Source organism: Littorina saxatilis, linkage group LG2, assembly GCF_037325665.1.
Source record: "Littorina saxatilis isolate snail1 linkage group LG2, US_GU_Lsax_2.0, whole genome shotgun sequence".
NCBI lineage: Eukaryota > Metazoa > Mollusca > Gastropoda > Littorinimorpha > Littorinidae > Littorina > Littorina saxatilis.
In genome coordinates, this window is record NC_090246.1 from 82,618,613 (window position 1) to 82,645,799 (window position 27,187).

At 39.6% G+C, this 27,187-nt stretch overlaps 2 long non-coding RNA genes across 2 annotated transcripts in view; one reads left to right on the forward strand and one right to left on the reverse strand.

Annotated features, from left to right (window-relative positions):
- LOC138959914 (uncharacterized) overlaps window positions 1–2,211 on the forward strand; it is a 194,090-nt gene extending 191,879 nt beyond the window's left edge. Inside the window, exon 2 of the long non-coding RNA XR_011453824.1 lies at window positions 2,180–2,211. This is a non-coding gene — a long non-coding RNA (uncharacterized lncRNA). The remainder of the gene's footprint in view (window positions 1–2,179) is intronic.
- On the reverse strand, window positions 1,758–26,884 carry LOC138959912 (uncharacterized). Its single transcript, XR_011453823.1, has 3 exons — window positions 26,235–26,884; window positions 11,769–11,873; window positions 1,758–8,141 (listed from the first exon to the last, which is right to left on the reverse strand). It is a non-coding gene; the product is annotated as an uncharacterized lncRNA (long non-coding RNA).
- Window positions 26,885–27,187: the final 303 nt, after the last annotated feature.

A 27,187-nucleotide genomic window follows, 5' to 3' on the forward strand; every position in this document is an offset into this window, starting at 1 on the left:
GCTTTGAGTGTTGTTTTTTTGGTGTTTTTTTTAAAAATAAATTTTGTGTGTGTCTCTAACAAATTTTATTCAATGTGAAATCCGATGAGAAAAAGGTACCCCCCCTCCCCCCACAATGCTGCTCTTAACCCTCAAAACAAGGCCCAGAATGCACCAGATTGAACAGATTTTAACCGTTTTTCAAAAATTTTCAGGGGGAGCATGCCCCCGGACCCCCCGGTGGCTTCGCCACTTCGCTGATTTGCCCCCCCAAAAAAGGAGGAACCCCCCCCCCCCCTTACAACTCATTTGGTCCGGCCCTGTAATATTATGTGTGTAGTTGTGGTGTGTGTGTGTGTATTTGCGCGTTGGTTTGGATTATGGGTGTAATTTGTAAAACAGATGTGACAGTAATAATGGAGTTCACATCAGTGAGGTTAGTTTGAAATGGAACACACGCACGTTTTTGAAAAAAACAATATGAAATTTTGAACCATGAGATCTTTATTAAATAATAAACTGAACATCAGCAAAACGTGACATCAAAGCAATTATTAATAAGGTTTGAAAAGCTTGACTTACTATGTTAAATAGTGGATTGAAGGCTGAAAACGTCATTTACAAATTACATCTGAGATAGGGAGGGCGGGTGGGGGAAGTGCTGAAAGTGTGGATGAGAATAAAAAAGTAAAAATGCTGAGTGACAACAGGGAGGTTAAAGGCTGCCCTTGTCGTAGCGTTCATTAATTAATTCCTATTGTTTACATGTGCCAATAATGTTATAAAATTGTACCTAAGGGGACATAATAACGATTGGCTGTAGCTTTCGAACACAGAAAAAATTATTTCAGTATTGCAAAGTGGTTTTGATAGTGTCGAATGTAAACAGAACAGTCTCAAAGTGAAAGTGGATGTTTTCCGGAAATTGCGAAGAACAAGAATACCGGCAGAAAAGCGCGCTTTCCTGCTTAGCACAATACGCTACCGCACTAATCTGGCGTGTCAATACCACTACGTTTTGGACGTGGAAGGTGAGTGAATCACCCCCCTCCTGGGTACACGTGCACTCAAGTTAACCTCTGCTTTGACCTGTGTGCCAAGAGTCAGATGAGAGAGAGAGAGAGACACACACACACACACATAGACATAGACAGACATAGAAAGACAGAAGCGGAGAGACTCAGAGGGAGACACAGACAAAGACATACATACACACAGAGAGAGAGAGAGAGAGAGAGAGAGAGAGAGAGAGAGAGAGAGAGAGAGAGAGAGAGAGAGAGAAAGAGAGAGAGAGAGAGAGAAAATGTAACTGATCTCGTGAGAACGGTTGAGGCCTTGCAAGGTTTTGACGGCAACAATAATTATTGTAGTTCTCTAAGACCGGGGACATCCTGGCTGCTTTCTGTCGAGCGTGAGAAATTTTCAAAGAATTTATTTTCGTGGACTTGCTCCTCTACAACAATGGCGCCTCGTTTTGGTGCTGGACGGCTGTTATGAATATTCAACTATGCCGGAAATCACGCCCGGACAGCAAAGAAACTACAATGGGAAGAAGGATAACTTCCTCATTGGGCATGCTTGGAAATGAGAATGGCTAAATACGAGTTATTCCCCTTTGCTACATGCTGACCAGGCTGTCTCCTGCCTTGTCATGACTAGTACAGTCGATCTTTCTCATGCTGTGACTTGCTTTATTTTCACATTTTCGGTATTTAAAACAGCAAACACACACACACACACACACACACACACACACACACACACTGAAGAAGTTTCCATTCTGATTCGGTTATTTTATTTGGTGCTATATGTTTGCTTCACATTGTTTCTTCTTTTACATTGCTTTAGGTATCCCAATTCGCTAAACACATCCATAATGCATGCATGGCTCATTCGAAAGAGGGCAACTGAACAACTGATGCCCAATAGCAATAAATACTGAACAACTGAACAATAAATAGCAATAAATAATGACAGTGCCAAGTTTTTAAGTACAAAGTGAAATCATGTGAAGGCACAATTACAAAATACAAATAAAACAAGAAGGGCAAAGCCCATACGACTCACATGCTTGACCTTGACCTTCAGGGTCAAGGTCAAATAACTAAACCTAGCAATGACATCATACACTAAGAACTGCTTTACACATTTTTCCTACCAAAATACATGTGACCTTGACCCAAGGTCAAGGTCATCCAAGGTCATGCAACACAAAGCTGTTAATTCAAGACATAGGAAGTACAATGGTGCTTATTGGCTCTTTCTACCATGAGATATGGTCACTTTTAGTGGTTCACTACCTTATTTTGGTCACATTTCATAAGGGTCAAAGTGACCTTGACCTTGATCATATGTGACCAAATGTGTCTCATGATGAAAGCATAACATGTGCCCCACATAATTTTTAAGTTTGAAACAGTTATCTTCCATAGTTCAGGGTCAAGGTCACTTCAAAATATGTATACAATCCAACTTTAAAGGACCTTTGCGACCTTGACCTTGAAGCAAGGTCAACCAAACTGGTGTCCAAAGATAGGGCTTACATTGCCCTGTATAGCATACATAGCTAAGGTTGCCATTCTCGATAACTTCAGAAAAACATGCGAAAATGTGAAAAATGGTCGTTTTTAAGACAACAATTACGGCCCCTGTGACCTTGAACTTGAAGTGAGGTCAAGTTGCCGCACATGTTTTTTGAGATCTTGTAACCATACACCATCAGGCCACATCAGGTGTTGATAGACTTAATAGTGTCCAAGAAATATCCAACGTTAAAGTTTTCCGGACGGACGGACGGACGGACGACTCAGGTGAGTACATAGACTCACTTTTGCTTCGCATGTGAGTCAAAAAAGTGTTAAATGGCTCAAAATCACATTTTTATACATACATGCACTGTAACTGTAAGCTAAGGATATATTGCTATTGCTCACATTGCTGAGACTGCTGGACTAAAAAAATTACGTAACCACTGTGTCTTCCATTACGATTGACACATAACAAGTCAAAATTTTCTTCTGACAAACGCAAAAATAGTTTCAGAGCAAAAGTTTAAGAAGCTATGTTGTATTTATGGCATTGTAAATGTTTTGGTATCCAAACTTAGTTGGATTTCTATTCTGATTACTAAGATACAGACAACGCCGCTTAACTCGATCTCGTCGGGGCCCCCCCAAAGAGTTCGAGGTATGCGAAGTTCGTGTTATCCAACACGTGGGATAGCTCGATTTTTCAAAGGAAGACTTCGAGCTATCCGAAGTCGAGGTAAGGGAAGAATTTTTAGTGATATAAAGAAGGCTTGTGGCTGGGACCAATGGTTCACTTCGACGTATCCGAAAAATCGAGGTAAGCAGCGTAGTCTATCTACAGGACAGCTCTCAGCAGGTTCTTGGGGCTTTTTTGATGTGTGCAAATCTGCTTGCTATGGTGTATATATTTTTATGTACGTATTTACGTGCGGCATGTGTGTGTGTGTGTGACGGTTTGTGTGTGTGTGTGTGTGTGTGTGTGTGTGTGTGTGTGTTTGTATGTGCTTGTATGCTGACTTTATTAGCTGGCATCTGTCAAAAATTGTTATGTCAGTGTAATATCATGTATATACTTTTGATTTGATTATGTGAAATGCTGCTTTTGTACATTTTCTTTTGTTTTACCATTGTAACAAGAAGGGCAAAGCCCATACGACTCACATGCTTGACCTTGACCTTTACATGTTCAGGGTCAAGGTCAAATAACTAAACCTAGCAATGACATCATACACTAAGAACTGCTTTACACATTTTTCCTACCGTCATCCAAGGTCATGCAACACAAAGCTGTTAATTCAAGACATAGGAAGTACAATGGTGCTTATTGGCTCTTTCTACCATGAGATATGGTCACTTTTAGTGGTTCACTACCTTATTTTGGTCACATTTCATAAGGGTCAAAGTGACCTTGACCTTGATCATGTGACCAAATGTGTCTCATGATGAAAGCATAACATGTGCCCCACATAATTTGTAAGTTTGAAACAGTTATCTTCCATAGTTCAGGGTCAAGGTCACTTCAAAATATGTATACAATCCAACTTTGAAGAGCTCCTGTGACCTTGACCTTGAAGCAAGGTAAACCAAACTGGTATCAAAAGATGGGGCTTACTTTGCCCTATATATCATATATAGGTGAGGTATTCAATCTCAAAAACTTCAGAGAAAATGGGAAAAATAGCTGTTTTTTAGACATTTATGGCCCCTGCGACCTTGACCTTGAAGCAAGGTCAAGATGCTATGTATGTTTTTTGGGGCCTTGTCATCATACACCATCTTGCCAAATTTGGTACTGATAGACTGAATAGTGTCCAAGAAATATCCAACGTAAAAGTTTTCCGGACAGACGGACGTCCGGACGGACGGGGGGGACGGACGGACGACTCGGGTGAGTACATAGACTCACTTTTGCTTCGCATGTGAGTCAAAAACCAATTCACTGGTTATACAATAAACAATCCATCCATCTCTCCCTCTGAGAACTATTTGTGACCCTCCACCACAGAATGAGTCGCATGTCACCTTTGCATGATTTTCATATTTTTACATTTTCCTAAAGAGTTTTTAATGCTCAATCCAGTGGTGAAACCCGTTTTAAAAAAGAGTGAAAACTGTGTGAGTTATAAGCCTGTGACTAAGGTGACCCTTAAGCCTAGCACAGAACCACGCAAGGTGACGTGTGACTCATTTCGTGGTGGAGGGTCACATTTTCCATGTTTTGTTTGCGACATAATCTTATGACGTTTACATTTGTGCGTCACTTCTCGTTTGACGTCATATGGAGATAAACAAGAAGAGCAAACGCTCGATCGAGTCACTTTCGCAGTTCTGAATATTATATGAGGCATCAGATGGACAGGAAGAAATTGCTATTCACAACACAATACAGATGTAAATAATTTGATGTAAAGAATAATCCTATAAAGTTTGAATCAAATCCGATGAATAGTTTCAGAGATATGATATTTCAATTTTTTTCCTTCAAGACATACCTGTGACCTTGAAAAAGGTCAAAGGTCACCAAAGCAGACGTCAAAGTGTAGAGGTCACTGGGAGTCACGTTCACATAAAATTTGAGCCCGGTCACTTTTATAGTTTCCGAGAAAAGCCCAACGTTAAGTTGTGTGTTGCCGAACAGAAAAGGCTAGTTATCTCCCTTGTTTTTCTGATAACGTTCGTAAAAGGCTACAGATGTAAATACTTTGATGTAAAGAATAATCCTACAAAGTTTCAATCACATCCGATGAACTTTGTCAAAGATATAAAATGTCTAATTTTTCCTTTGACGCTGACCTGTGACCTTGAAAAAGGTCAAAGGTCAACGAAACCATCGTTAAAGTGTAGAGGTCATTGGAGGTCACGACTAAACAAAATATGAGCCGGATCGCTTTGATAGTTTCCGAGAAAAGTCCAACGTTAAGGTGGTGTCTACGGACGGCCGGCCGGCCGGCCGGCCGGCCGGACAGACTAACACTGACCGATTACATAGAGTCACTTTTTCTCAAGTGACTCAAAAAGTGGGAGATCGAGCTAACCGATGTGATGAAAATAAGGTGGGACCTGGGCATGAGATCGAGTTAAGCAGAAAATCGAGCTATCCAAAGTCGAGGTAAGTGAAGGAATTTTAGTGATAACAAGATGGCTGCTGGCCGGGACCAATGGTTCACTTCGACGTATCCGGAAAATCGAGTTAAGCGAGTTCGAGTTAAGCGGCGTTGTCTGTACTCATTTGTGTGTCACTCGTAACGAGACATGAAATTTTGTTTCAAAGCATATTGTTCCCTTATTTAAAAAAAAAAATGTAATTTTGGACAAAATTAGTAATAAGTAACTCATACTTATTGTTTGAATACAAAATGAGCCAGGAGAAACATACACAGGATGAGTTTTCAAATTTTGTGTGTCAACTGTAACATGTCCCGGAAGACATTAAAAATGTCCCGAACAATGAATAACAGTGACAAGACATCAAGACACCACATTGAAATCTTTCTCAATTATCTTTAAGAATACCAACCACAGGAACTGTGCAAAAGGGGCAAGACACATGCTGCTTTGGGTGATTTTTAGACTTTTGTGTGTCAATCGTAACGGTTCTGTAAAGAGGACACAGTACAAATATTTTATTTTGTAGCCTAAAATAACTACATATGCCCTTTAAGTTTTGTTCAGGCAGGTGTGAATAAAAGCTATCATTTTAAACTGTAATTCAAAAGAGAGGAAACAAATTGTGAATTTTATGAGGAAATGGTCAATCGTAACGAAAAGACAGTAATTATAAAATATTTGAAATTTCAAAAATAAGAGTGTAGACATGACATCTGAGTTTTTCTTTTGTCATGAGGCTTCAATGTAAAGGCTCTTTTTTTGATGTTAATGTACTAAAAGCTATCAAATATATAATTAAATAAGAAAATTGCAGTCTTAAATTTGGGAAATTTAGGACATGAACCGTTACAGTTGACACGCCACTTTTAAAACTCAAAATTTTCATAAATATTCAACCATATTTTGGGTGCAAACTCATTTGAGCAAATCCTCATTATACACTAATAGAAATACAATCAAGAAATTTAATTTCCAATGAGCATACATGCTCTTACAAAACAATGAAGTTAAGCTATGTGTCAAATGTCCCACTTTGAAAGTGTCGGATTTTGGGGCATTCTAATAACCTTTTAATTGATAAAAACTGATGAAATTATCTGCACTATCTCTCTGAAGGGTTTACTTTAAGGAGTGGTGCTATTAGTAACTTGCTGCTTTCATAAAGAGAAATTATTCTTGAAAGGTAGGTATCTTCTTGCTGACCACGTTTTGGCACAGGCTCATATGTTGTCTCTTGTGGTGGTGACCAGGTCTTCTTGTATCTTCATCATGGATGATACCACCGCAGTATCCTTGAGGAGGTAGATCGACTGACTCAGCTGCCTCTTTTATTCACACAGATGCTCATCTTGCAACCCAGGTGCCTGTTGAACACGCCTCTTGTACCTGGCAAGTTGGCGACCACTTGGAAGAATGATAAATCCAGTTTTAAGCAGCTCCGCATAGCTTTTAGGACTCCTTGTCCAAAGTGACAGACACCAGCTTAATAAACTCTTGTCCCATCGTCTGCCATTGGTGGACTTGCAGGACAAAGCAGCTTGCTGAGATCGAATCATGGTTTTCATGTTGTCTGAGGCGTCCTTGAAGTGCTGTTCCAAGATTACTTCAAAGTCATTGGACTCATCTGCACTCAGCTGGATGTTGCACTTCCTTTCTTTGTCATTAACGGGTTGAGGAGTATTTGGTGCTTTTCCTGTAGTTTCTGATACTTTATCTTCAATATGCTGTCTAACAGCGATGTCACAACTTTTGCTTTCACACTTCTTTGCTTGTTTAGGTTCTCTTGCTTTCTCTGATGTTTCGTGGTTTTCGGATTCTGCATGTTTTCGTTTCTCAATGTTATGTCGCCGAATCAGGTGAGACCTGTGATTAGAACACTGGTAACACATTCGTTTTAAGTTCTGTTTTTCTTTCTTAATTGTGTAGTAACCACTGCATTTTTTTGAACGTATAACAGTGGTTTCTGACTCATTTGTTTTATATGTTTCACTTGTTTCGCCTGTGACGTCAATGCCCTTCATGGGATTTATTGTCACCCCTTCACACAACTGAATTGTTTTCACAAGTGCAATGCATGTGTTGATGCTGTTGCTATCATATGAAATTGTGTCAGGCATTCCAAATTGTTCCAGGTCGATTGTCTTTCCTCTCACAGACAGGGAACATTTATGGTCCATCACTGTCAACATTTTTAAAATGATCATGTCATTAACTGACGCGTTGGCCGGTACTCCTAGAACCAAGCTGGGATTTGAAGATAAAACTACAATATCCCGTGGAAGAAAATCAATCAGTCCTTGTATATTTTCAACTTTAAATGTTGGAGGTGAAGTTTCCTTCAATTTCATACCGACATTTAAGTAAACATAATCATGTAGGATTTTATCCCATTTATGTCTCATCCGCGGAAATAATACAGCCAGTGCTTTGGTCACTTCACAGGCAGGTATTTTCTGATTGATTGCAGCCAAGATGGTGTTGCATGTCAGGACTGCATCAGTATCTTCCTCCACTGTTGACAGTAGCCTGTAATTACAACAGATGCAATTGAATTATTGCAGATGAACTATATATTCTACAAATGCATTTACAAACACAAGGACTACATTTTTAAAATAACATTCTTCAGACAGAATTAGATATTTATAATAATACATATGAATGTAAAAACAGATCAAAATAAACTTGCATATTTGATTTTGCAGCAAAAAATATTGGTACATTGTACCAATCGCTTTTTCTGAAATGCAGGGGTCGTTTGGGGCGGCCCTTCGGCCAATCGCTGATTTTTGTTTACTTTGAAACTTTTGAAACAGTTATCTTCCATAGTTCAGGGTCAAGGTCACTTCAAAATATGTATACAATCCAACTTTGAAGAGCTCCTGTGACCTTGACCTTGAAGCAAGGTAAACCAAACTGGTATCAAAAGATGGGGCTTACTTTGCCCTATATATCATATACAGTGAAACCCGGCTATATTGAAGTGGCACGGGACCCGGGAAGACCTTCAATATAGCCGGAACTTCAATATAGGCAATTCTCGGTTATATTGAATTTCCCTCCTTGTTCCTTCAGAAATTCAATATAACCGAACTTTTTTTCACTACAGGCCTACGTTCTTATTTCCGTGTCCACACTTTGCGTTTGATGGGAGATATATTCCCATTAATCTTTCACCTGTTGGCTGTTGTTCTTCGAGCCTCCTTGCTTTTTTTCTGCACACACACACACACACACACGGACACACACACGCACGCCCCCCCTCCCTTACACACACAAACACATGCACATTCCATATTCCTCAGCTACTTCCTTTCTTTTTTTGCAGCCAGTTTCCAGCTTCTGAATAAGCTCGATTTTTCTTTTAATTGTCAGACTCACCCTTTTTGGCTCACGTAAGTGTAGCCTATGCGATGGTAAACTCTGTCTGTCTGTGCGTGCGTGCGTGCGTGCGTGCGTGCGTATGTATGTATGTGTGTATGTCTGTGGTAGAAACTTTAACATTTTTGGCTAAACACCGAAATACTCATTTCACGTGGTTAATTTTCAAGCACCATCTTCAAATTATTGAAGCAATGATCAACATTGTGTCGGCATGTGTGTAGTTAAAGCGTGTATCCAAAGAAAACGGGTGGTGGGGGGTTTTGAAGGGGTACAAGCAGTTGACTGGTTTGTGTCGTGTTTGGCATGCAGACGGCAGGTCAGGTGTCAAGATCAGGTCAGGGGTCGCGCGAAGGATTGTGGTCCAGTTCTCACCTCGCCGATTCGCCGGGGAAGACGATGTCATGTTGTTCGGTTTCTAAGCTCCAGAAAAGTAAATAAAGAAGATACCAAAGGGAGATTTCCTACAATTTGATCTGCACAGCGTGTTTCCAATGTCCACGCGAGGAAGAGCTGTCGAAAGCGCGGCAGTCAGTGTCGATCTTGCAGCCGTATCCCGGTAAGTTCAGAGACAGATCTAGTGTCTCCCACTCTCATAACGTGTCACCTACTGTTAATCCGTTTTGTTTTAATTTCTTTTTATTTCAGCAGACACGGATGTCAAACACAGTGCTAGGCAGTCACCTCTAGTGAAATGAGTTGATCTAAAGTGCCTGTAATGTTTGGATGTCTTTGCTCGTGGTTCGATTTATGTGAATTTCAAGACTTGCAGTAGAGTCTCAAGTTAAGTTTACTCTGCCCGAAAAAAACTGTCCACCATTTACTTGAACATGCAGATATAAGGAAACAGAATGAATCTGTTCTCAAAGTCAAAATGATCACGATTTTTTCCTCAGATTCAAAACATGCACTGTCATGGTTTTGTCTGTACAATTTAGTAAGTCTTAAGTACTTTGCAACAACTTCCTTGAACGTGAAAGACAGTTTTTGAATGCTAGATCTGTATCGCGTTTCATTCCAGACTCGATCCTCTCTTTGATTGTAGATCTACTGTTTGCTGTTTACGCACTATCATATGATTCGCTATGTAACGTTTGGTAAGCTTACCTTGCAACAGCTTTCTTGTCTTTGTTGGCATTTCTGGCTGTGTTGACCGTCAGAATTATTTTAAGAACCAGGCTGCTGCAGTCGACATGTTTCGCATATTGTAGGGTCACCATGCTGCATAGGTAAAGTGGCTTGTATTTATAACCTGACTATTCTGTGTGTGTTACGGAGTGAGTGAGTTTGTGTTATGTTACTGTTTGTTGATTTCTTACGGGAGCCTTGAAGGCTTCGCCTCTTGTTACATTTAGTTAAGTTTTGACTAAATGTTTTAACATAGAGGGGGAATCAAGACGAGGGTCGTGGTGTGTGTGTGTGTGTGTGTGTGCGTGTGTGTGTGTGTGTGTGTGTGTGTGTGTGTGTTTCTGTCTGTCTGTGCGTGTGTGTGTGTAGAGCGATTCAGAGTGAACTGCTGGACCGATATTTATGAAATTTGACATGAGAGTTCCTGGGTATGATATCCCTGGACTTTTTTTTCATTTTTTGGATAAATGTCTTTGATGACGTCATATCCGACTTTTTGTAAAAGTTGAGGCGGCACTGTCACACCCTCATTTTTCAATCAAATTGATTGAAATTTTAGTCAAGCAATCTTCGACAAAGGCTGGACTTTGGTATTGCATTTCAGCTTGGAGGCTTAAAAATTAATTAATGACTTTGGTCATTAAAAATTAAAATTGTAATTAAAAATTTTTTTTTATAAAATGATCCAAATTTACTTTTATCTTAGTCTTCATCATTTTCTGATTCCAGAAACATATAAATATGTTATATTCGGATTAAAAACAAGCTCTAAAAATGAAAAATATTAAAATTATGATTAAAATTAAATTTCCAAAATCGATTTAAAAACAATTTCATCCTATTCCTTGTCGGTTCCTGATTCCAAAAATATATAGATATGATATGTTTGGATTAAAAACACGCTCAGAAAGTTAAAGCGAAGAGAGGTACAGAAAAGCGTGCTTTGCAACACAGCCCAACCACTACCGCGCTAAACAGGCTCGTTAATTTCACTGCCTTTTGTACGAGCGGCGGACTACGGTCATTGTGAAAAAAATGCAGTGCGTTCAGTTTCATTCTGTGAGTTCGACAGCTTGACTAAATGTTGTTATTTCGCCTTACGCGACTTGTTTGTTTTGCAGCCATTTTTGCTAGTGTACAAAGGGAAACTACTCGCATGAACAAGAGAAATTAAGTCGGGGAGATCTACGCACCACAAGACTACATGGCGTAGCTGTCAGAGGCCCGCGGCATTGTTAGACTGTAATGTTATCAGAAACCTCCTGACTCGAAAGTTGATGCTGATCTGGCTTCTCCCCTTCCTCAACTGTTTGCGCTGACAGAGGCGTGTCATATCATTCGGCGCCCGCGCAGTCATTGTTCTTAAAAATAAAAAGTTTAACAAATCTTTGGAGCAAACATTTAATATAGCCAGGTAAAAACGTCCCGTGGGCTGAATTTTTGTTTCAATATAGCCGGGATTTCAATATAGCCGACTTCAATGTAGCCAACATTTTTTAACAAAGAAAAAGTAGAGCTTCAGCCGGGACCTGAAAAATTCTTCAATATAGCCGGGATTTCAATATAGCCTACTTCAATATAGCCGGGTTTCACTGTATAGGTGAGGTAGTAAATCTCAAAAACTGGAATAAATGGAATACTTACCAAAAATATAACGTTTTCGTCATCTTGATTTTGCCATAGATATATAGTTGACAGGTTCACAAACTGTGCGCATCCGCTAGCACTGGCCCTCTTTCAGACCTGCGTCTGGGGGGAGGAAAAAGCAGAGGCGTTACTTACGGTGCTATAAATACAGACCTGTTTACCCCCATAAGTGTTTTGGAGTAATGCTCAGCCCCAAAAATAGTAATCCTGGCACAAAAATAGTAATCATCCAGCATTCGTCGCCAATTACAATGCACATGACAACTGTGTCTGCGAAACGCAATCATGCACATATATCCATCATTCACAAACAAAACACATCAGTCAGTTTTTGTGGTCATCATAATTTCAAAGAAGATCACATCAAAAGCACATGCATCACTGATTCTTTCTTCTTTTGCTCGTAGTAGGCCTTTTTCAGTGTGTCAAGCGCTTCTCTACTGTACTTGCTCTTGCCGAATGAGTGAGGGCGAGACTTCACCACTAGAATAAGGCTCTCCAGCGTCTCATCAGACAGATCTCTGGTTAGTCCTGTGCTTTTTCACCCCATTTTTCCATTGAAAAAAACAATGCCAAACATGTGAATTGATAAAAAAAAATAAAAATTTTTTTTTATTTTTTTTTAACGTTTTTTTTATTTATGAAAATCGTAGTCTTGACACGGATAGCAGAATGGCGTATTTTTTGCAGAAAATCGTAATAAATTACGCCAAAATCGTAAGGGTAAACAGGTCTGTAAATAGTATAATTCAACAATGGAGAACATGGAGAACTTCGAAGGGGAGGTGGAGTTTGTGGCTGAGGTAAGTGAAAAGCAAGCAAAGAAAACAAGATCTTTATTGATTATTGAAAATAGTCGTGTGAATCAACAATGAAAATTGATAGTGGACTGCCCGTCATTCCTTTTGTTTTAACAATTGAAACGTAAGAGCATCTGCCCCACTGGTAAAACTATTTTGAAATTAGCCATGAGGAAAAGACTGCAATTGTAAAATAAAATTGTGTCATTTTACACACTCACAGTACAAACAGTAACACACACTTTTTATTGCTAAAATGAGTATACTTACATCATGGAAGTTTCAAAATAGCGTAAATATTGCTTAGTGGCATTCTCAGACCTAATTTCACAATTAACTAAATACACTCAATAGGAATATTTGTTTAGGGGCTATGAGTATATGCCTATGTTGTATATGGAGACTCATTGGTTATATCTATATATATATACGACTTGTGTCTGTCTGTGTGTCTGTGTGTGTGTCTGTGTGTGAGTTCGCGATGCACGGCCAAAGTTCTCGATGGATCTGCTTCAAATTTGGTGGGCATATTCAGGTAGACCCGGTACAGGACACAACCTGGTCGATATTTCAACACGTGCTCTCAGCGCGCAGCGCTGAACCGATTTTGGTTCCACCTCAGCTATTTTGGTTCCACCTCAGCTACCCGGGCCCCCATACCGACACACCAAAGCCAAAGTTCTCGGTGGATCTTTTTCAAATTTGGACACCGTATTCAGCTACACCCCGGACACAATATCATCGATGAGATATTTCAACACGTGCTCTCAGCGCGCAGCGCTGAACCGAATTTGGTTTTTGTGTTCATTTCACCATTATAAGTAACTCTTCCTTATCTTCTCATCTTCTCCAGGTTTTCAGCGTTTACCTCCCTTCCTTCGTATGGTGCACTATAGTATCTTCGGATATTCCCGGCGTTCTGTTACTATTTTTAGAAGGTCACCGACGTGTCCAGAACGTAAATTGGACCCGTAAATTATCCTCACTGTAAAAGTGCAAAGGTCGAATCAATTTATAGCCACGCGAAAAATACACTGTCATCTATCTCTCTATAGATACGGCTTCTCTGTGTTTGTGTGTGTGTGTGTGTGTGTGTGTGTGTGTGTGAGCAACACCTGTGCATTGTTCAGTTCTGTTTGTGATGTGGTCTGGCGGCTTTTGTGTAATTTTATGTACTGGCCTTCCTTTGAGAAGCCATAACAGTTCAAAAGGGCTTAGAGATAAGCTCTAACTTGCTCAGTCCTGTTTGAGTGGAGTTCGCCTCCAAAGGTGATTAACACGGTTACATTCGTCGACAAGGATGGGACTCGATATGGTCAGGAATGGCATTATGGCCACTGAATCATTTTCGTGCTGTTCCCATTCCACGAATCTGGGAGGGACCTAAGCTTGGCGGGTCCATTGTTCGGACCCGGCGAAGCCGGCGTACGGCTCTAAGTACCTCTTCCCGGCGAAGCCGGCTACCCGGCGAAGCGGGTATTCATTCTAGTATATATATATATATATATAATCATTGATTCATTATGTAATTGTTTCTCTTCGTAGCTGTCACTTCCCTATTTTAAAGTTTCATGAATAGTATGAATAACTTTTTATCAATTGGCCGTGGCTGGAGATCCGGCGAGTCAGTTCCCGAGCCTGGGAGCTCAAGCACTAACGAGGCCGTGCACGATCTTCGAATTGTGGGCATAACACTAGTTCGAGTCTAAATATAGCTGTTAAAATAATATAAGGCGCATACCGAGTCTGATGCATTTCTTTGTTCCAAGAATTCTTAGGTTAAAAATCATAACTGTACTGAAGGTAATTTCAAACATGTCCACCTCCATATTGCTGCATAATTATGAACATGCTGTATTGAAAATAAAAGCTGCATGACCAAAATGACTGGTCAAATCAATTCATGATGCATGGAATTTAATAAAATAATGTTGATATCAATGATCATTAATATTTGTTGTTGTGTCCACTCAGTACCTTTTTCAACTAAAATACTGTCAACTCCCTCTTCATCTTTGGGTTGGTTTTGTCCCCCCTTGATACTTACCTCATGCACTCAACCTTCTGCTTGTTTGTAATAATTCCAAACACAATGTGTAATTTTAATGAGCATGGAGACAGAAATAACAAAGTGATGATCTGACATTACAACAAAAATCCTTTGAATGGCATATAAATACAGTTGTTTAAGTTTAACTTGTTCCAATATCAGACCAGTTTTATCTGCTGACAATAAATTGTCTGTTAAGCAATAAAACTTTATGGGTTCAGGGGTGTCGTTTGGGTCGGCCCTTCGGCCAATCGCTGATTTTTTTTTTACTTTGGCCGAAACTTTCATGTCCCTTTCGGCCAAATGTCCGAAGAGTATTCGCCTGAATCGGCCAACGTTTGTCCAGTTGTTTTCATTGGTCAGGCTTTGATTGCTAAAACTGTTGCCGATGTACTAAGTCAACTGACTGACGTTTATTTTCTTCGCGAATACCAAAAATGAAACATCAATGTTTTGAACGGAAGCCATTGACGAAAATATAGATGCCAGAGGGGTTTCCCTTGGATTTTTTGGGAAACCACACTCTTAGCGTTTGCGTCCGCCAGTTCGCGATAGTTTATCAGTCAGTCAGTGCTTTCGATTTGGATTTGAACATCATGTCGCAACCAAAAAAGAAAAAAACTAAATTGGCCAAGGTTTGCTACCCTTTGCCAAGGCAAGTGATACCAGACAAAATGACAGCAACACCGCGAATGTCATGGGTGGGAGCCCAAAATGTTGCCAGGACTGAACATTTTGGAAGGCCGGGGTCCAGGGGCCGCTAAGGCTCCGGCGGGGTGCAGGGGCAGTGCCCTTGCTGGGGGGTCTAGGGGGGCAGCGCCTCCGAGCGGAAAATGATTTTTTGCATTTTAGGGAGGGTTTAGGTGGCCTCTCCTGACTTGTAAATTTTAGAACAAGCTTTTTGGAGATGCATAATATATACATCTTGTAAACTTGAAGGTTTTTGTAACTGACCAGCTCAAAATTAATATTAGCATTTCATGAGGGGGCTATTTGAGCCTCTGCTGGCTTTAAAACTGATAACAGCAAACAAAAACAACAACAAATGGGGGAGGGAAGGGGGGGGGGGGAGAGAATGCACAAAATCAAAAACCTCTTGTTATGTTATATGAAGTCTTATATCGCGCGCGTATCTCCAGACTCGGACTGCCTATACAATTTTGCCAGGAAAGACCCTTTTGTCAATCGTGGGATCTTTAACGTGCACACCCCAATGTAGTGTACACGAAGGGACCTCGGTTTTTCGTCTCATCCGAAAGACTAGCACTTGAACCCACCACCTAGGTTAGGAAAGGGGGAAGAAAATTGCTAACGCCCTGACCCAGGGTCGAACTCGCAACCTCTCGCTTCCGAGCGCAAGTGCCTTACCACTCGGCCACCCAGTCCTTATATACTTGAAGATGTTTGGTTGTATCACTCTTGCTAGGAGGTCTACAAAAACAAGTGGTAAACACATTTCAAGAAGGGCCTTTAGAAGCTCCTATAAGCTTAAACAAAATCTTAAAATTGGAGATGCACAAAAGTAAAAAATCTTGTAAACTTGAAGGTTTTTGTAACTAACCAGCTGAAAGTGAATTTTTAGCAATTCAAGAGTTGCTATCTCCTGGCTTTAAAACTGAAAACAGTACACACTTATTGGGGGGGGGGGGGGGGGGGATGAATGCACAAAATCAAAAACCTCTATACTTAAAGGTGTTTGTTTACATCACTCTTGCTAGGGGGTCTACACAAACAAGTGGTAAACAAATTTCAAGAAGGGCTTTAGAAGCGGCTTAAACAAAAACTTAAAATTGGAGATGCACATAATTAAAAAATCTTGTAAACTTGAAGGTATTTGATTTCATCACCTACTTTTGTCTTTGTTTAAAACAAATGTTTACTGCATCTAAGGAAAATTGCCATGCAAACAAAGCAAACACAGAAAATAACAGTCACCTTCCTTGTACTACACATCTTTACTTGTAGCAGCTTATGATTTTATCATTGCAGGTGGTATATTCTCAAATAATTGTTGAACCATAGCGTGAACCAAATGAGAAACAAGTTTCAACTGCTCAGGTTATAAAAGAAGAAGGTTTAGACAAAAACAGAAACCACCAGAGTTATATCCCTTGCTAATGCTATACACAGTCTTCTGATGCTGCTTTTCAATTCATCATTTCAGGAGTTATATTCTAAAATTATTGTTGAATCATAGCTTGAATTAAAAGAGAAATATGTTTAAATTCTTTCTTTCTTCATTTGGTGTTTAACGGCGTTTTCAACCACGAAGGTTATATCGCGACGGGGAAAGAGGGGGAGATGGGATAGAGCCACTTGTTAATTGTTTCTTGTTCACAAAAGCACTAATCAAAAAATTGCTCAAGGGGCTTGCAACGTAGTACAAATGTTTAAATTAAGCGTGTTTCACTTGCAAACTTTCTAAAGGACTCAATCAGCCAATGTATCAGAATGTAAATACCACTAGTTCACAGATTAGGAATACATGTACCATTTTTTTCTAACACACCACTTAAGGTCTCTGAATCCCTGCAAGTGGGGTATATAACTGTAACGGTTCATGTCCTAAATTTCTCCAATTTAAGATTGCAATTTTCTCATCTAATTATATATTTGATAGCTTTCAGCACATTAACATTAAAAAAAGAGCCTTTACATTGAAGCCTCATGACAAAAGAAAAACTCAGATGTCATTTCTACACTCTTATATTTGAAATTTCAAATATTTTATAATTACTGTCTTTTCGTTACGATTGACCATTTCCTTATAAAATTCACAATTTGTTTCCTCTCTTTTGAATTACAGTTTAAAATGATAGCTTTTATTCACACCTGCCTGAACAAAACTTAGTTGAAGGGCATATGTAGTTATTTTAGGCTACAAAATAAAATATTTGTACTGTGTCCTCTTTTCAGAACCGTTACGATTCAATTGACATACTGTGTGACGTGTGTCTTCAGCAGGCCGTTACGATTGACACACAAAAGTCTAAAAATCACCCAAAGCAGCATGTGTCTTGCTTCCCCTTTTGCACAGTTCCTGTGGTTGGTATTCTTAATGATAATTGAGAAAGATTTCAATGTGGTGTCTTGATGTCTTGTCACAGCAGTTATTTATTGTTCGGGACATTTTTAATCAATAAATGTCTTCCGGGACATGTTACAGTTGACACACAAAATTTGAAAACTCATCCTGTGTATGTTTCTCCTGGCTCATTTTGTATTCAAACAATAAGTATGAGTTACTTATTACTAATTTTGTCAAAAATTACATCTTTTTTTTTTTAAATAAGTGAACAGTATGCTTTGAAACAAAATTTCATGTCTCGTTACGAGTGACACACAAATATGAGTATCTTAGTAATCAGAATAGAAATCCAACTAAGTTTGGATACCAAAACATTTACAATGCCATAAATACAACATAGCTTCTTAAACTTTTGCTCTGAAACTATTTTTGCGTTTGTGAGGAGAACATTTTGACTTGTTATGTGTCAATCGTAACGGAAGACACAGTGGTTACGTCATTTTTTTTAGCCCAGCAGTCTCAGCTATGTGAGCAATAGCAATATATCCTTAGCTTACAATGCATGTTTGTATAAAAACGTGATTTTGAGCCATTTAACACTTTTTATGAACAAAATATTATATTAAGCATAGTACTGTGTCCTGAGTTACAGTTGACACATAAATATCAAAGCTTTGTCCTGGCATTATCAAAAAGGTATGCTACCAGTTATCTTTTAACTGTCAAAAACAGAATCCTAAAAGTAAAACAGTCAAAATGACTATATTAAATTTGCAAAGCTCTGCATTCTGAATTTTGCATGTGAATGTCCCATTTCAAGGATCACCTTTTGGCACAGGATGGACCAGTCATTTTGGTCATACAGCTTTTATTTCAGTTCAGCATGTTCATAATTATGCAGCAGTAGGGAGGTTGACCTTGTTAGAAATTACCTTCAAGACAGTTTTGTTTTTTACCTGAGAGTTTTTGGAACAAAGAAATGCGTCAGACTCGGTATGTGCCCCATAAAAAGGAAGATTAACCAGATTTTATTTTTCCATATATATTTGGAAGATGATCCTGATTCAGATGTCGAGCAACCATCAACAAAAAAGAAAAAATATTAGCAGCAATATCTGGACATTACAGCCAGAAACAATAACTTTTTGAAGGTTCACTAAATACATCAAAATTCAGAATTTCACGCAGATAAAAAGGTCCTGCTACACTTTTCTGTGTGACTTCCTACCCTGTAATCTGTTCTGTTGTATAGTATTCATGACAAGATAGGCATTTAAATCAATTACAACAGGTTTTAGCTGAAATTGTGTGCAGGACAGGTTGTAAAGGGCGCCGGTCACTTTTTCACTAATTTCACTATTTCAGCAGCCCTAAAATCGCAATTTTTAAAAAAATCATTAAAAAATCAAATATGTACCGATCTTCAAAATGTAAACTGCTTTACAATTCTGATGGCTTGGAGAATGTTACATATGAAAAATTCGAAAAAATTCCAAAGAAAAATATGGTTGCCCCATGCTATCCATAGAAAAGCGACAACCGGGGTCTAAACGTTTCAACAGAAATCTATGTGCAACAAAACTCGAATCAGACCCGTTTGCTAATCTATCACTGCACGGAATTAAAAAAAAAAAAAAAATCAAAACAATATACATCCTTTTAAACCAGAACCAATGAAACTCTCCGCGCCTCAAATGCAGTCAGGAAATTTCTAATTTTTCGCCGGTGTCTCTTTCGCCGAAATATTTTTTCTCCCCCACTAACACGTTTCACTCATTTTTGTACCAAAAACAATTCTTCTGCAAAACCATCCTCTGACTTCTGGTTAGGGGTAAGTTTGGGAATGGGTTAGGTATGTAAACAGTTTTAAAATGCGTCAATTTCTGGCGATGTTTGTGAACGAACAGAATCATAGACACATGGAACTCCTTGGACAAGAATGTGGTGGAAGCGCCGACAATGAACAGTTTCAAAAATCGCTTGGACAATGCACTGAAAGACTATATGTATAGCCCAAATGTCAGTATGCCTCTCACTACAAATTCCCACCAACCAAGAAAAAGTTGATAGAATAGGCCACGGTCAAAAGATCGTGTAGGTTACCTAGCTCAAAGTTAGGCTAGGATAGCAACTGATCAAAAGATCAGACAAAGGCTCAACAGCCTAAGTACCAGTCTGTCAACATATCACATCATATCTTATTCCCCCCTCTGCTTCTTTACCTCTGTAAACTTGTAGAGCTAGTTATTTTTCGATAATGACCCAGCAACCAAACAAATAACAGCCAGCAACAGGCTGAATCCTCGATAGCGCAATGGGTTGAGAAGCTGTTCTGTTTCGGTACTACTTTTGCGACTGAAAAGTTCCGAACGCTCAGTTTTCAACAATATTTCATTTTATAAACAGATCACACGCAACCAAATGCACACATCTCATCAATTTAAACAACATAAAGCAATTCATACACTATTTTCCCCAGAAAACTGAACTTCATACAGTAATTAACGTTGGAACACGGGTGCAAAAGTTTGTCTGCTAGTCCCATTTGACGAAAGAACATTATCCTAAGCGATACTAAAACATAAACAGAACACACAATATCTGCCTTTACCGCCACAGCAGAATAACAGCATATCTGTGAACCTGATTTTAGTCCAAAACAGGGAAACTGACAAGAAGTGTTAACAGAATGGAATGATTTGCACGGAACTATACAACCACGCATTAATCGATCGCCTGCGCAGGTTGACTGGTTGAGTGATTCGGATTCGATCAAACTTTCGCACAAAAACTCCTGTTTTCTTTGAATAACTGAAGAAAGGAGGAATAAAGAGGTTACACACCTCGTCTCAGTGATTATTAAAAATAATGGTCTCAGTTCGCGGTCATGAAAAAGCTCGCTGAAGCTCGCATTTTTCATGATCCGCCAACTTCGACCATTATTTTTAATAATCATTGAGACTCGGCATGTAACCTCTACATATCATATCATAATAGGGTCATTCTCAGAAATGGTGGTCCAAAGTGTTACATACAAAGTAAAAAATAAAGTCACAAAAGTGTCAAGAAATACAAAATAATTGTTTTTACTATGAAGTCTATTGTTTGCTATGCATAATAATGCAAAAAATAGACAAAAAGAGTAATTGGTTGCTGAATAAGAGACGTTTTAAAGTGTTGTATTTACATGATGAATGTTGTAACATGGAAACCAAATTCCAACTTTAAACCACCAAAGGCTTCAATCCTTTGTGCATTTTTTATCAGTTCTGCAGTATTTTTGTGTTCTACCCAACACATTCTAGTTATGAAAGGTGAGGACTTCAACTAATATTGGTAAAAAAATGACATTTGGAACAAAACTAAGGTGAATGTCGCAACACAGAAACGAAATGCTTGAACCACTTTCGGTTCCTGTGCGACAGACATGAATCTGCAGTTTGGCCTTTCCTGCCGGCAAAACCCGTCTGATTCAAAATAACTACACAAAACACAATTCGTCAGAGTTTGCTGTATTTGTTGAAAGTTCCTGTTGCGTTCAGATTACCCATCTTAAGTACTTGATGAATGTCGAACATCGACGATCAGAGGATACGAAAACATCTTGGCTGCTTTGTTCCGCTAAACTTCGCGCTTTGAGAGACTGTTTGCACTAGATATCCTTCCGACACTATATGTGACCCTCCACGACGGTATGAGTCGCATGTCACATTTGCATGATTTTCATATTTTTACATTTTCCTAAAGAGTTTTTCATGCTCTATCCAGTGGTGAAAACCGTTTTTAGAAAAGAGCGAAAACTGTTTGAGTTATAAGCCTGTGACTAAGGTGACCCACACACTGTTACCAGACACTCCCCGGACTTATATGAAGCCTAGCGCAGAACCGCGCGAGGTGACATGCGACTCATTTCGTGGTGGAGGGTCACATATTGTCGCCATCCGCGGTGTGTAAGTTTGTGACAAAGCTTTGCAGGCTCGACAATTAAGTAACAAGAAGAGCAAACGCTCGATCGAGTCACTTTCGCAGTTCTGAATATTATATGAGGCATCAGATGGACAGGAAGAAATTGCTATTCACAACACAATGAGTCACGTTCACATAAAATTTGAGCCCGGTCACTTTTATAGTTTCCGAGAAAAGCCCAACGTTAAGTTGTGTGTTGCCGAACAGAAAAGGCTAGTTATCTCCCTTGTTTTTCTGATAACGTTCGTAAAAGGCTACAGATGTAAATACTTTGATGTAAAGAATAATCCTACAAAGTTTCAATCACATCCGATGAACTTTGTCAAAGATATAAAATGTCTAATTTTTCCTTTGACGCTGACCTGTGACCTTGAAAAAGGTCAAAGGTCAACGAAACCATCGTTAAAGTGTAGAGGTCATTGGAGGTCACGACTAAACAAAATATGAGCCCGATCGCTTTGATAGTTTCCGAGAAAAGTCCAACGTTAAGGTGGTGTCTACGGACGGCCGGCCGGACAGACTAACACTGACCGATTACATAGAGTCACTTTTTCTCAAGTGACTCAAAAACCATCTTCAGTCGTAACGTAGGTCAGGAAACGACGCCATGAGTTTCAGCAAATGATATGATTCTGGTGTTTTCTGTGAATATTTGGCTGTGATTCAAAGGACTATTTTCTTGTTCGAACTTCCTGTGCGCCAAAGAGCTAAAAATAGCCGTGATGTGGCAAAGTCATGGAGCACATTGCTGTCCGATGTTCGCGCGTCGAGTCCGGATACGATGCGTTACATTCATAATTTTTTGTTCGAACACCGTAACTTCAAATTCAGCGTGAGTTTTTGCAAAGATGTGTTGCTACGTCCAAAACTGAACTCCTGACTGTCGATTGCAGTAGTGTGTTGGTGTTTGCATGTTTGCATTTAGCCATGAGACTGAACAAATTGTTGATCACGAAAGTCGTGTAACGCTTCGGCGATCCGGAAACGGCCAAACTTCGCAATTGAAAAGCACACAAAAACAACACCAACGTATAGAAACCATTTTTATTGACATACAACAATGCTGTCTCAGGAATAGATTCAGATGAAAAAAGTCGTGATAGAAATAATTTTAATTTACTTTTTCATGATTTCAAATGTGTCACCCCTACTCACTCTCACTGGACCACCATTTCTGAGAATGACCCTGTTGCGACCCATCTCGTCATTGGCGCTTTTCCGGAAATGACCTGCACTTTGTTGGAATTCCAACAATGGCCGCCATTGTAGGAATTCTAACTTTGCCCTACGCGATTCTGGAAATGTACCGCGCGCATAGTGAGAATTCTGCTCTTTCTTAGAATGCGATGTAAAATGATACAAGTCATGATGGCCTATGATGATCCTTGTGTTTTAAAGTGATCAATGCTTAGTCTTAAACAAGAAGGGCAAAGCCCATACGACTCACATGCTTGACCTTGACCTTTACATGACCTTGACCTTCAAGGTCAAGGTCAAATAACTAAACCTAGCAATGACACCATACACTAACAACTGCTTTACACATTTTTCCTACCAAAATACATGTGACCTTGACCCAAGGTCAAGGTCATGCAACACAAAGCTGTTAATTCAAGACATAGGAAGTACAATGGTGCTTATTGGCTCTTTCTACCATGAGATATGGTCACTTTTAGTGGTTCACTACCTTATTTTGGTCACATTTCACAAGGGTCAAAGTGACCTTGACCTTGATCATATGTGACCAAATGTGTCTCATGATGAAAGCATAACATGTGCCCCACATAATTTTTAAGTTTGAAACAGTTATCTTTCATAGTTCAGGGTCAAGGTCACTTCAAAATATGTATACAATCCAACTTTGAAGAGCTCCTGTGACCTTGACCTTGAAGCAAGGTAAACCAAACTGGTATCAAAAGATGGGGCTTACTTTGCCCTATATATCATATATAGGTGAGGTATTCAATCTCAAAAACTTCAGAGAAAATGGGTAAAATAGCTGTTTTTTAGGCAACATTTATGGCCCCTGCGACCTTGACCTTGAAGCAAGGTCAAGATGCTATGTATGTTTTTTGGGGCCTTGTCATCATACACCATCTTGCCAAATTTGGTACTGATAGACTGAATAGTGTCCAAGAAATATCCAACGTTAAAGTTTTCCGGACGGACGGACGGACGGACGGACGACTCGGGTGAGTACATAGACTCACTTTTGCTTCGCATGTGAGTCAAAAAGCAGATGCATTGTATAACGCACCACTGAAACCAACCGAATTACAAAGAGCAAAAACACTTTTCAACTTCGGCGGGCTGTAACTTGTGACAACACAGTCACTCGACCAAAACGTACCAATTTTACGTAATTTTTAACGTTTCATATCTTACATTTTACAACAACAAAAAACACAACAAGAGTGTTCCGATATTACTTTTCACTGGTAACTATCGATTGTAATAATTTTTTTACTCAGTTTTAACTGATTATATATTAAACTCACAGTCTCTCTGGGCTGCAGTGACAGCATTACGTCCCTTTAGTGTGGTAGGTTCTTGTCACTGCATGGTCTTCTTCTGCGTTCGTGGGCTGAAACTCCCACGTACACTCGTGTTTTTTGCACGAATGGAATTTTACGTGTATGATCGTTTTTTATCCCGCCATTTAGGCAGCCATACGCCGTTTTCGGAGGAAGTCACTGCATGGTAATCTAGGTTCTTAATTAAAACGTGATGTGCAAGTCTGTGTGCTATATTGATGTGATTGATTGTTGCAAAATGTTGATTCAAATTAAAGATGATTTCAGCCTGTTGTAACAAACTAACACTCTACTCTGAGATAGAAAAAAAATTGTGTTCAAAATAGATCGAGACAGCAGCAACTAGCTAGCTGCATGCGCTGAGTGTCAATGAGTGAAAATTGTTACACAGTGTACCGTACCCCCCCCCCCCCCCCCCCACACACACACACACACACCCAATTCAAGACTTCCCCTGTATAAGACCTTGCTTTTTCATATACCTTATTCATGACCTGTGAAAAGGGTATACTTTTTTTTTGCCAGTCGAAGGGTTGCCATTTCTAGAACGAGGCAGCTCGTTTCCGGAAATGCGGCGCTTTGTTGGAAATCAATTATCAAATGAGGTTTCGGGAAATCCCGATTATTCCAAATCTGCCCCGGATTCTTACTTTGCGCCCGACAACCCAATACCGAATTCCCGCGGACGGCGTCGATTGAATTCTTAGTTCACAAACATCGCCAGAAATTGACACATTTTAAAACTGTTTACATACCTAACCCCCATTCCCACCAATGTCTTTGTTGGGCGCAAAGTAAGAATCCGGGGCAGAGTTGGAATAATCGGGATTTCCCGAAACCTCATTTGATTTCCAACAAAGCGCCGCATTTCCGGAAACGAGCTGCCTCGTTCTAGAAATGGCAACCCTTCGACTGGCACAAAAAAGTATACCCTTTTCACAGGTCATGAATAAGGTATATGAAAAAGCAAGGTCTTATACAGGGGAAGTCTTGAACTGGGGGTGTGGGGGTACACTGTGTAACAATTCTCTCAGTGACACTCCGCGCATGCAGCTAGCTAGTTGCTGCTGTCTCGATCTATTTTGAACACAATGATTTTTTTTCCTCAGAGTAGAGTGTTAGTTTGTTACAACAGGCTGAAATCATCTTCATGTTACAACAGGCTGAAATCATCTTTAATTTGAATCAACATTTTTCCGCAACAATCAATCACATCAATATAGCGCACAGACTTGCACATTACGTTTCAAGAGCCTAGATTACCATGCAGTGACAAGAGCCTACTCAGTAAAGGGACGTAATGCTGTCTCTGCAGCCCAGAGAGACTGTGTGAGTTTAATATGTATATAATCAGTTAAGACTGAGTAAAAAATTATTACAATCGATAGTTACCAGTGAAAAGTTATATCGGAACACTCTAGTTGTGTTTTTCAAGTGTAAAATGTAAGATCTGAAACGTTAAAAATTACGTAAAATTGGTGCGTTTTGGTCGAGTGGGATGGGTCGTTGAACTGTGTTGTTACAGCCCACCGAAGTTATCAAAAGCGTTTTTGCTTTTTGTAATTCGGTTGGTTTGGCCGGTGCGTTATACAATGCATCTGCTTTTTCAAGACTAAGCATTGATCACTTTAAAACACAAGGATCATCATAGGCCATCATGAATTGTATCATTTTACATCGCATTCTAAGAAAGAGCAGAATTCTCACTATGCGCGCGGTACATTTCTAGAATCGCGTAGCGCAAAGTTGGAATTCCTACAATGGCGCAGGTCATTTCCGGAAAAGCGCCGATGACGAGATGGGTCGCAACAGCTTGCTAGTGGGATTGCTTCCCTTGGACCATACTGACACCCCCAACCAGAAGTCAGAAGATGGTTTTGCAGAAGAATTGTTTTTGGAACAAAAATGAGTGAAACGTGTTGGTGAAAGAAAATATTTCGGTGAAAGAAAATATTTCGGCGAAAGAATATTTCGTGACACCGGTCTGGCAAAGCAACTTCAGCAACTGCAGTTTTTATATTCACTATTCAGATTCTGTAAAAACACTGAAAAAACAAAACCAGACACGTAAACTTCACTACGTACATGTTGTTTGAAGTTAGCTAGTTGAAGCAAAAGTAGCCGACGAGCCTGAATAGAAATTCTGCATTTCTGATGAGCAGGCGAAACCGTGTCTGCGCCATTGAAAGAACAACGATTTTCAGAAGGTTGGATGAAACTTAGTCTCAATCAAAAGGTACTTTACAAAATAGGGAGGAAGTGGAGACAGGGCACTGAATTTGAGCCAATCATGTAGTCCCTTTCAGCAGCTTCCGGTCTGTGGGGTTGTTGCAGATCTCTGTTCCATGTGCCGCTGGAAGGAAAATTGAATCGAATCAGAATATCATTCGATCATTTAGAGTTTAGATTATTCTATTTTTAGGTTGACATCAATACCACTGTTACCTTCGATGGTGGATATTATTGTTGGCTCTTTTTCTCGTTTCAGTTGTACTTAGTAGTGACATGCTGCCAGCCGTGATCGTGAGAGTAAGTGAATTGTTTTGATACAAGTCCCCCAAAAAATCATGATTCATTCGTGGAATGATTGACTAATTGTGCTTCGTGATTAAGCATACATAAATAATTTGGTCATTAGTAATCGAGGAAAAAGACTGTCGTCGTACGCAAAGGGAGAGAATTCGCACACATAATTGTTGGGAGCAAAGTAAGAATCCGGGGCAGAGTTGGAATAACCGGGATTTCCCGAAACCTCATTATCATCTTTAATTTGAATCAACATTTTGCAACAATCAATCACATCAATATAACGCACAGACTTGTACATTACCTTTCAAGAGCCTAGTAACAATTCTCTCAGTGACACTCACTCAGCGCATGCAGCTGAGCTAGCTAGTTGCTGCTGTCTCGAGTTTGAACACAATGATTTTTTTTTCTCTCTCAGAGTAGTGTGTTAGTTTGTTACAACAAGCTGAAATCATCTTTAATTTGAATCAACATTTTGCAACCACATCAATATAGCGCAAGACCGGCACGGT